General features: G+C 43.0%; 1 protein-coding gene across 1 annotated transcript in view; it reads right to left on the reverse strand.

Moving 5' to 3' along the window:
- The window catches only part of LOC126355140 (insulin-like growth factor-binding protein complex acid labile subunit), a 110837-nt gene extending 102557 nt beyond the window's left edge, over positions 1 to 8280 (reverse strand). Inside the window, exon 1 of the mRNA XM_050005327.1 lies at positions 8187 to 8280. The gene's annotated coding sequence lies outside the window, so the exon portion shown is untranslated. The remainder of the gene's footprint in view (positions 1 to 8186) is intronic.
- Positions 8281 to 11127: the final 2847 nt, after the last annotated feature.

Genomic DNA, 11127 nt, shown 5'->3' on the forward strand with positions numbered 1-11127 from the left:
CTTGTAGGCGTCTGAAAAACCAGAAGTCAAGTCCACCGAGGCTATGGCTCTGAGCACTATGGGACTTAACATCTATGGCCATCAGTCCCCTAGAACTTATAACTACTTAAACCTAACTAACCTAAGGACAGCACACAACACCCAGTCATCACGAGGCAGAGAAAATCCCTGACCCCGCCGGGAATCGAACCCGGGCGTGGTCCCAGACTATGACATGCAGTTCTTTTTGTTAAACGTTGATACAGAAAAGGATATAAAACCTATAAAATCTTAATTCAATGGGCTAGTCAGTGAAGCCAAAAAATGAGTGTTTTAAAACACTCCTCAAAGACATGAACTGCGTTTTGCAGCTCATAGAGACTACTGCATGCGGTGGAGCTGTTTGTGGTTTTTGAAATGGCCTGTCAACCCACGGTGCAGGAGACAACTTTACCCCAGACTGAATGAACCAGAGCTGTATGAGGCTCGACAGAGGACGCTTGAAAAACGGTTTGTTCCCCTTTCCGATCATGTGTCTCTATGTGTTTACCATTCTCCTTTATGTGTCCCAGTCCAAAATACCACTCGAAATTGGCGGAGAACTATCCTACAGCCGATGCCAGAAGTATTGCCTCCTACCTATCTACAAGTGTATTACTGTTGCGGAACTTGTACACAAATACGCGGTAAGAGAATAGGACAGCAGCCTATCACTGAGGTGTAGGAAGAGCAGCCTCCTACCGATCTGCAAATAGATATGGCTGCTGAGGAAGTTGTACACAGATACATGTTTTGAAGGGACGAGACAGCGTTACTGAAGTATTGGAGGAATTGCTTCCTACCAATCAACAAATGAAATAGCTGCTGACTGATATGTTCACAGATACATGGTAAGAAGGGATAGGACAGAAAATTAGCACTGAAGCGTTGAAAGAGTTGCCTCCTATCGATCTACAAGTGAAATAGCTGCTGAGGAATTTGTACATTTACATAGTAAGAAAGGGTAGCACAGTAAATTATCACTGAAGTGTAGGAAGGGTTGCCTCCTACCAATCTACAGGTGTATAGCTTCTGACGAAATTGCACACAGACGCATGGTAAGAAGGGATAGGGCAGCAAACTATCACTGAAGTGCATGAAGGACAGTACATGCTGTCACAAATGACGGAAAACGCTTCATTACTCTGATTACACATCAAGACTGTCATGAAAAAACCACCACTCATAAACAACGGATAGTAGCACAACACTGGAAATTTAGAAAAATCATTTTCGTAACCACCACAAAAAACCAACTTGAAAGAGAGAATGGCGGCAGCTGCACATGTAATCACCTCGATGTGTAGATACTGATTAAGCAGTTTAGAAACTGTGTTACCTTCCCTCCTACCTCCCCCATAGCTAGGGATACCGATTTTTCAGGCCAGTTCAAGTCTGTCACTGACGTCACATAAAGAGATCCATCTGCTGCCACTGATATATCAGTCACAGGTGGACAAAAGACTCAAGAATCAGTTGCTTCCTGTAAGTCGTTACATGTATTTCTCGAAAGAATGCCCTCCACCTCCTGGAACAATATCGAAATACCTGACTATCAATCATGGATGCACAACTGAAGCCGGTCGGTGTGGCCGAGTCGTTCTAGGCGCTGCAGTCTGGAACCGCGCGACCGCTATGGTCGCAGGTTCGAATCCTGCCTCGGGCATGGGTGTGTGTGATGTCCTTCGGTTAGTTAGGTTTAAGTAGTTCGATGTTCTAGGGAACTGATGACCTTAGAAGTTAAGTACCATAGTGCTCAGAGCCATTTGAACCATTTTTTAGCACAACTGAATGGTCAACAGCGGCGTGCTCACAAAAGTGTTGATTATGCACGCACTGGCCGAAAGTGGTCCCCAGCTAAGTAAAATTGACTCATGTAGGAAAAGCATTGAGATAAGACCCCCTGCATAAATCAGATACACACGGAATCTTATACTAGTCATCTCACTGTGCTCCAATACGTCTGCTCTTCTCCCAAAAGGTGGAGAGCAGTACTCACACTCGCTAGCATGCAGTTGTAACCTATCGTCGCTAGTGTTTATTTTACTTTCTCCGGTAAACTTCCACAGACCAATTTTGAGTGTTCGGGATCTAGGAGAGTGTCTGTGCTTTGGGAGGTTGCAGTGGAGGCGGTCGGCGCCAGCATATTGAACGGCGATCGTCCCCAGTGACAACAACGGCTTGTGGTCACGGCGCCCGCCCCTGTGGCGAGCGCAGCCCTTGCAGATGCCTCTCCGTACCGAAAATTGTAGACAAAGGCCGTAACATGATGTTGGGTGTTCAGCTCTTTATCCGTGATGAACAGGTATTTCGCAATCGTTCCAGGAGTCGGCATTTCCTAGAAAAACGTTTGATTTCTGCAGATCTGAAACGATGTATCACTGTCAACCCAACACCGACCAAAGCAGAGCACAGCTAGCACATGCATCTCTTTGTGTACCGTGAGAGGTTAGAACAAGCCTGGCAAAGCAGAACTACCACTTATGGGAGCGTCCAGCTGCAGACTGGAAACAGTATATCATTGTCGACCCGAAACCAGGCAAAGATGAGCAAGTGCAGTGGATGGATCTCTTTGCGTACCATCAGGGATAGGTTAGAACAGGACTGGAAAACCCGTTTCCCTAAGTACAGCAAGAGGAGAGGGAGGAAGGAGGGGATGTAGGAGGTGAGGTAGGACTGGTTCTATGCTGCTTAGTCCATATCCACTCATCAAGGTAAGACACACCCACTATTTCGCTGGATTTTTTTTTTCGATAGTTGTGTGATGTTATTACAGTGTTTCGTCTTCCTGTAGAACCAGGATGTACAAGTAACGAAACGCCTAACTATTTGTCAAGGATGAAGAACTGAACAGCCAACAGCATGATACACCCTTCACTACATCTCGCAGTAGGGAGAGGCAACTGCAGGGGCTGCACTCGTCAAAGGCTGCGGGCGCCGTGACCACAACCCGTTGTTGTCACTGCAGGCGATCGCTATTCAATATGCCAGCGCCAACCACCGCTGCTACTGGCCGTTTCGAGCAGCCTCCCATAGCCCTCACACTATCATGGCCTCTGAGCATTCGAAATTAGTGTCTGTGAAAGCCTTGTTAATAAATTGTAATGCATGTGAGTGTTATATACATACCAGACGCACAAATATCAACACAGAACAGCGGCTTTCGCGATATCTACTCACATATCGGAAAAAGTACAGTCATTTTTGCACTGATAGCAAGTTACAATTCTCACTCCCCACCCCTCCTCGTTATTTTGTAACATCCAACTGAATAAAACCACAAACTCGGTCTACGACACTGTTGCCAATGACGAATGAGCAAACTGCCAAGGTTGGAGCTCTATAGCGAGACATCTGATACATTTATTAACCTGTCACACATTTCTTGTATATGTCTACCATGTATAAAATCGATAACACATCCTAAGTGAATCGAAAACTTTCACTGTTTTAGTGTGAAAAATATCGATCACTGCAGAATGTCCTTGTTATTTTGGAACATCCATCTGATTAAACGTGAGAACTTTAGTTTCTGAAAACATTCAGTCTTCCAAAACATCTAAGTTATAAGCTGTTTTGTTACGGAAATTTTGCCGGCCGAAGTGGCCCAGCGGTTCTAGGTCCTTCAGTCTGGAACCGCGCGACTGCTGCGGCCGCAGGTCGAATACTGCCTCGGGCATGGATGTGTGTGATGTCCTTAGGTTAGTTAGGGGACTGATGACCTCAGATGTTAAGTCCCATAGTGCTCAGAGCTATTTTCTGTCACGGAAATTTTCAGTGGAACAGTTGTATCTAATGTCAAATTACCTATTATAAACGTCCAGCTATTAAAAAAACAATCATTGTTCCACAGGAACAGAAACATCTGATTTCTTTCAGTTTGGCATAGTCGAAAGCTTTCCTCATGCACAAAATTAGTGTCTATGAAATCTTGCAAACAAACAGTTGTGCACTTTGTATTACATGCAAGTCAGACACATGAATATCTTTCACGCAATCTATTCACATGCCCGGAAAAAAACAGAATCATTTCTACATTTAACAGGAAGCTTCAATTCTCTCTCTCTCTCTCTCTCTCTCTCTCTCTCTCTCTCCCTCTCCCCTCGTTAATTCGTAATATCTGAAGCAAAGCTACAGACTATAAAAATTTCACTGATGCACCTGGTAGGCAACCCGATAAGATTTTACCACATCTCTCTCTTCTGATATATCGAAAATAAACAACTTGTGCATGTTGACATCGAACATATGTCATGATCCCATTAAGTATACATGTACTGGTCCACTGGAACAGGTGGACAATGATCGGAGTCGCTTCCACAAACCTGTGTAAACTTTTGTCACCTGTACTGGGACACGAAGATATCCCACATAACATCAATTACAATATAGAGTTACTGTGTTTTAGTTTTTCAAGCAGTTTGATGCTTTTTTTCTGTAACACATCCAGTCAGTGTACGACTACAGATTTCTGCACCGCCTTATGTTCTCTTTTTTCATATCATGGCTTTAAGATCTATGTTAGGTCCTAAGCAGACATTAACACATTACGATCGATTGGCTCTCTTAGAAGGGTGGACATTGCATGGTGTAGGGTGTGCTGCTCCCACAACACGCAGAGTGATGGAAATAAAGACAGAGGCAGTGTTTCTTATCGAGAAAAATGTGGAAGTCATCACAACATATCAAACTGGAAAAGTTTGCAGCATTATGGAGCGTTTCCAAATGACTGTCCAGAGATGACGACCTCTACATGTAATCTCATGTTCCACAGTGATGGGACAGCAGACGTCTTGGTGTTCTGTTTCTGAAGAGACCAAGAGCATTGAGTCCTCAAACAGCATCCAGATACATGATTATTGCTTCGGTGTTCCAGGTGTTGGTTATCCTGACCCCCTAATCTTTGGATAGTGTGACCTTCATTTTTATAGCATACAATGATTAACTGAATGTGGAACAAGGTGTATTCTACAGGACATAAACCCATAGAGCACAGATAGCATGCGGCAACAGCTGTCATTCACAGTGATGGAGGAATGGTTCAAATGGCTCTGAGCACTATGGGACTCAACATCTGAGGTCATCAGTCCCCTAGAACGTAGAACTACTTAAACCTAACTAACCTAAGGACATCACATACATCCATGCCCGAGGCAGGATTCGAACCTGCGACCGTAGCGGGTGGAGGAATGGAATGATTTTCATACAACCTTGTGAACATGTAAGTACCAACATTTTTGTTGTATCTGCCTCATTATTACGAATTTTCCATCCATTTTTGCAGTTTTACCAGTTTTTACATAATTTCAATGCATTTTACACAATCATTCCAGTTCCAAACCACTACTCTCGACGACTTGCTGCATCAACAAAACGTCTTATTGTGTCGATCCTGTGATGCTCTCAGCCAGTGACATTGCAGCACGGTTCTCAATTGCTAAACCACCCCTCCATTACTAACATGTGTGGCACTGATTGAAATAGTATAACGAGCAACATCCCTGATGCACACCGGAACGTTCTGTGTGCGTGTGCGTGTGTGTGTGTGTGTGTGTGTGTGTGTGTGTGTGTGTGATCTTAAAGCTGAGTGTACACGAGAAAATCAGATCTCATCCCAAATGTGCTTGTGCTTTCAGACCTGTAGTGGCGACTTCAGTGTTTTTCTTGAATGGATCTAGCACTTAAACGTCACTCAGGACGACCAGAAATGCTAGCCTCATTGAATGTCCTGACCCCAAAATCTTTGGACACAGTGAACATTACTACAACACTTTGCATCTTTCAGGCTGCATTCATTTCTATGGCTTGCAATGCATAACCGCATGTGTGGGGAGCTCTTGATATGAAGGCAGTCATGATCTGATGTTAGATACTTCTGCCAATGCATAGGTGGGTATGACAGTTTTCTCTTGACACCATGTTTCTATAGTGCACCGGCCTTCCATATATATATATATACTCTCACCCCAGAACATGCAATTGTATTCTTTTCGACCAGTACTCCAATATATGCCCAGTTTCTGTTACTGTTTACTTTAAATGTTAATAGTCCCCTCTACATAAGATTTCCCCCATACACGATGTTTAAAGTCACACATAAACCCTGCTCGCACATCTGCAGTTGCCTCTCCTTTTTCTAGTTACAGTTGTCTTCACCATATACCCACGTTCTCCTTTCATCACCCTAATGTTGTGTAGCTTCGTTCTGAACACATAACACATTAGCTGCACTTAGAGGAGTAATTTCCTTAATAAGGAATGGTTTAAGTCTGTTCGATACGTTGGTTCTTCTACTTAATACCTGTGGGAAAAACATCATTTGCGAGAACCAGCTCTAAATCAGTAATATCTGTATTCGATGGTATGGTGGAGAACAATGTCCTAGACTGAGGAAAATATGTTTCTCCTACTTCAATATAAAGACTTTCTGGAGTCGCTGTTACGAATCTCCAGGTAGTTTACAGGTGGATAATTAAAAGTAAATGCGGCAGAGTATAAGTTACAAGTTTTTCTCGGTCTTTAGTCTTTGAGAGGTAGACATGCTCCCAAACCCCATCAAAATATCTGCCAAATATATCCAAACTGCAATAAACTGTTTCCAAAACACAAGAACGACTTCGATCACAGACCCATACATGGAGAACGATAGGTAAAATCCCACGCAGTTATGCTGTGAACTGATGCATTTCCACTAAATTGTAAATATAAATGCAGGTATCCAGCAGGAATATGTTGTAGCAGAATTTTACTGATTTTGTGACATTTTTCCAAGCATTCGATATTTATTGATATGTATATACACTTATTGCTTACTGGATGTGGCTTGCTATTTCTAATTATACCATCCACCTGCAATATGTAACCCAGAAAGTCAGTCATGGTATCTACAAACTACCACAAAATGCCACACACATATACTTGTTTCTCTTTAATTACTTCTCATTTCCAAAACATAATTCATTATGCTTTGTTAATCAGCTCCTATGTATTCATTTGCTCTTTGTCTAGAGTGATAACCGATGAGAGCACATTTAGTTGAATCCATACTGGCTTCAGTGTAATTGTGTTCAAGCTCCCATCAGCATATTATACAGTGATTTCTTAGCACGGATATTACAGCAAGAATAAGGTAGATCTAAGCTGCAGAGAGCTTCCAGATTCATGCTGATTCCGAATATCTTGAGAGTGAGCACTTGACCGCGAAAGGCAAAGGTCCCGAGTTCGAGTCTCGGTCGGGCACTCAGTTTTAATCTGCCAGGAAGTTTCATATCAGTGCACACTCCGCTGCAGAGTGAAAATCTCATTCTGAATAATAATATACATTAAATGTGTCCTATTTCGGAGACCATTCGGAATGGGGTATATGTCGGTATGAAGTTTCTTGCTTCAAATCATTGTTCCTATCATATCCCTGAATATTGACCACTCCTCCTGGGACCCTCTATATAACGTCACGCCACTGACGGAAAAGTAAGATCATGCCGTAACATATTCCAAACAACTAAGCTTTGTTTGCCTAATTCAGCACGATAGTACTCTTGCACGTAGCTTCTAACCGCTCCTTTCATCCATTCGAAAAAAAAGGAAACAAAAAGCAATATTGAGTTCGTTCTCCTGCTGTCAAATGTATCGATTTCGGACTGAAACACAGGACGTTAAAAAAAAGTCGACTATTCTGAGACGTGGTAGTAACCATAGAAAGAAGAAGAAAGCAATAGAAGAGGTGTGTTTCACACTAGCGAAGATGAACAACTGCTCATAGCTCTTAAGGTAAGCATTTTGGAATGTATGTTTGCTGGACATTTTTTCTTATTTTGGTCCATACCAGCTCCCCCCAAGTTTTGGAAAGCAAAATGCTAACGGAGAGAGAGATTGTTTCACAGTATCAAAGATAAATACGTTCTCATAGCTCTTAAGGTACGCATTTACTGGACTCTTTTCTTGTTTTGATGGTTACTACCATCTCTCAAAATATTCGACACCTTTTTTTTAACTCTTTCATATTTTTCATTTACGCTTTGTTCTTGTATACTTTCGTCTGGACACTGTGTGCATATTTGAACGCGGGTGGATACATTCCACTGTGGCTAGCTCTTTTCTCCAAATATAAACCCGAGTTTTAAATAAAAATCGCGGAAAATAAACGTGTGAAAAATCACAGTACTTACAGAGACTCTTTGGTACACAAAGCAACACGCACTCGACAACCCGCAAAGTACTGATCGCGTGTGACACAACACGGCGAATGCAGGACTCAGCATTATCTGTGTGTCCAGCTGATACGTCCCTGACCCTGCGGTCGATAACCCGCGGGCCGCCAGTGACCCAAGGCGAGAGGCTCACAGGGATGGATGACTCCAACGGAAAGCTCAAGCCGGCAGTCCGACATTTATTTAACACTTCTGAAAGGAGGGTATAAGACGAACACCAACAAAGGCAAAACGAGGATTATGGAATGTAGTCGAATTAAGTCGGGTGATGCTGCGGGAGTTAGATTAGGGAATGAGACACTTAAAGTTGTAAAGGAGTTTTGCTATTTGGGGAGCAAAATAACTGATGATGGTCGAAGTAGAGAGGATATAAAATGTAGACTGACAATGGCAAGGAAAGCGTTTCCGAAGAAGAGGAATCTGTTAACATCGAGTATAGATTTAAGTGTCAGGAAGTCGTTTCTGAAAGTATTCGTATGGAGTGTAGCCATGTATGGAAGTGAAACATGAACGATAAATAGTCTAGACAAGAAGAGAATAGAAGCTTTCGAAATGTGGTGCTATAGAAGAATGCTGAAGATTAGATGGGTAGATAACAAAACTAATGAGGTATTGAATAGAATTGGGAAGAAGAGAAATTTGTGGCACAACTTGACTAGAAGAAGGGATCGGTTGGTAGGACATGTTCTGAGGCCTCGAGGGATCACCAGTTGAGTACTGGAGGGCAGCACGGAGGGCAAAAATCGTAGAGGGAGACCAAGAGAGGAATACACTAAGCAGATTCAGAAGAATGTAGGCTGCAATAGGTACTGGGAGATGGAGAAACTTGCACAGGATAGAGTAGCGTGGAGAGCTGCATCAAACCAGTCTCAGGACTGAAGACAACAACAACAACAACAACAACATTTAATTGTATTGGCATTTGGTATACACACACCGACGGAAAAAATAACAACACCAAGAAGGAACTGCGAGATGTAAACAAACGTCTGTAGGCGTGTTTCCACATCTGAAAGATGACGTCTATTAAAATTTCGCGCCAGTCGCATAAGACAGCTGCTAATAGCGCCACTATGCGGATGCGTATCAGGTTTGCTTTAAATACACGTCGTAAGTGTCGTGAGCATGTTACCTTTGAGAATAGACGTGGTGAGTTGATGGTAGTCAAGAATGCCTTTAAGGTGGCAAAGACAACACTATCAACACTTCACCAGTTTGAACGAGGTCTTGTGATAGGACTACGAAAAGCTGGATATTCCTTCTACGATACTGCAGATAGACTTGGCAGGAATGTAGCCACTGTACATGATTGTTGGCAGCGGTGGTCGCGAGAAAGTACGCTCGCAAGAAGCCTGGGCTCCGGACGGCCATATGGAACTACCGAGAGTGAAGACCATCGTGTTCGGCGTATGGCTCTGGCGCATCGTACTGCACTTATAGCAGTAATTCGAGGTGTAACTGGCACCACAGTGACGAAATGAACTGTTACAAATCCGTTACTTCAAGGACAGCTCGGAGCCAGACGCACTGTAGCGTGCATTCCACCGACCCCAAACACAGCCATCTGCAACTTCAGTAGTGTCAAGCGAGAGCTCATTGGAGAGCACGGTGGAGGTCTGTTGTGTTTTCTGATGAAAACGGGTTCTGCCTCGGTGCTAGTGATGCCCGTGTGTTGGTCTGCATGCTAGACACTTTAAAGGCACATTTTTAGCCATAGCATATAAATCTTTTTTTTTTTTTTTTTATCAGGGAACCCTGTATAATAAAGCATGAAAGCCAATGCAAGTTACCTTGTGCGCGGTCGCATATGATCGCTGGTGAGACACAGAAAGGATGTCTAGTCTTTTGTTCGTTACTTCTTCTGTTGTCTGTTCTGGAATGGAGTTGAGGGAGAGCCTCACGCGTTAGGCTGACCGCTCTAATTTAAACTCTTTAATTTTATAAAAAGTCACTGCGTACTGCAGGGCGCATACTCGCGCATACTAGTAATTATATAAGGAAGTCTCCACTGCGCACGGACGAGATACCAACGTGCGGATAATCAACATATCACTAGTGATTAATATTGTATTCCCAGTGTAAGTAGCATAGTGCACTTCAGTAGTTATAGTTATGATTAACGCTATTGCGATTTCATTATTTGTTTAATCCATGATCCTAAAATTTCAACATTATATGTAAACTGTATTTTCAGTATTTATCTCATTTTAGCTCAGAAATAACGTGGCCCACGAACCTCCTTCTCACGGCGACGAAATTCTCAAAGTATATGTCCGATGTCACCTTATCATAGTTTAAATATATTCACTGATTTTTAAATATTTCCATCCATCTCAGTTCAGTTCAACGAAAATTATAAAAAAAACAATAGAATATATACATATAATTATTTGCAACACACTGGGCCTACACCTGGAGTAGGAGCAATCTCGTGTTTTCGTGGTTATCCCACGCACCCTGATGCAGGTCTCTACGTCAGTCTCGTGATTCAACCTGTTGTGCTGACATTAATGAACAGCAGTCCAGGGGGTGTTTTCCAACAGGATAATGCTCGCCCACATGCCGCTGTTGTAAACCAACATGCTCTACAGAGTGTCGACATGTTGCCTTGGCCTGCTCGACCACCAGATCTGTCCCCATTCGAGCACACGCGAGTATGGGACATCATCGAAAGACAACTCCAGCGTCATCCACAAACCGCGTTAATCGTCCCTGTATTGACCGACCAAGTGAGAAGCCATTGAACTTCATCCCACAAACTTGCATCTGGCACCTGTACGACACAATGCGTTCACGTTTGCATGTTCGCATTCAATATTTTGGCGACTACATCGGTTATTAATGTACCAGCGTTTCACATTTGCAAGAGCTTATCTCGCGCTTACATTAGCCTGTGATC

This window comes from Schistocerca gregaria, chromosome 3 (genome assembly GCF_023897955.1).
Source record: "Schistocerca gregaria isolate iqSchGreg1 chromosome 3, iqSchGreg1.2, whole genome shotgun sequence".
In the NCBI taxonomy this organism is placed as follows: Eukaryota; Metazoa; Arthropoda; class Insecta; order Orthoptera; family Acrididae; genus Schistocerca; species Schistocerca gregaria.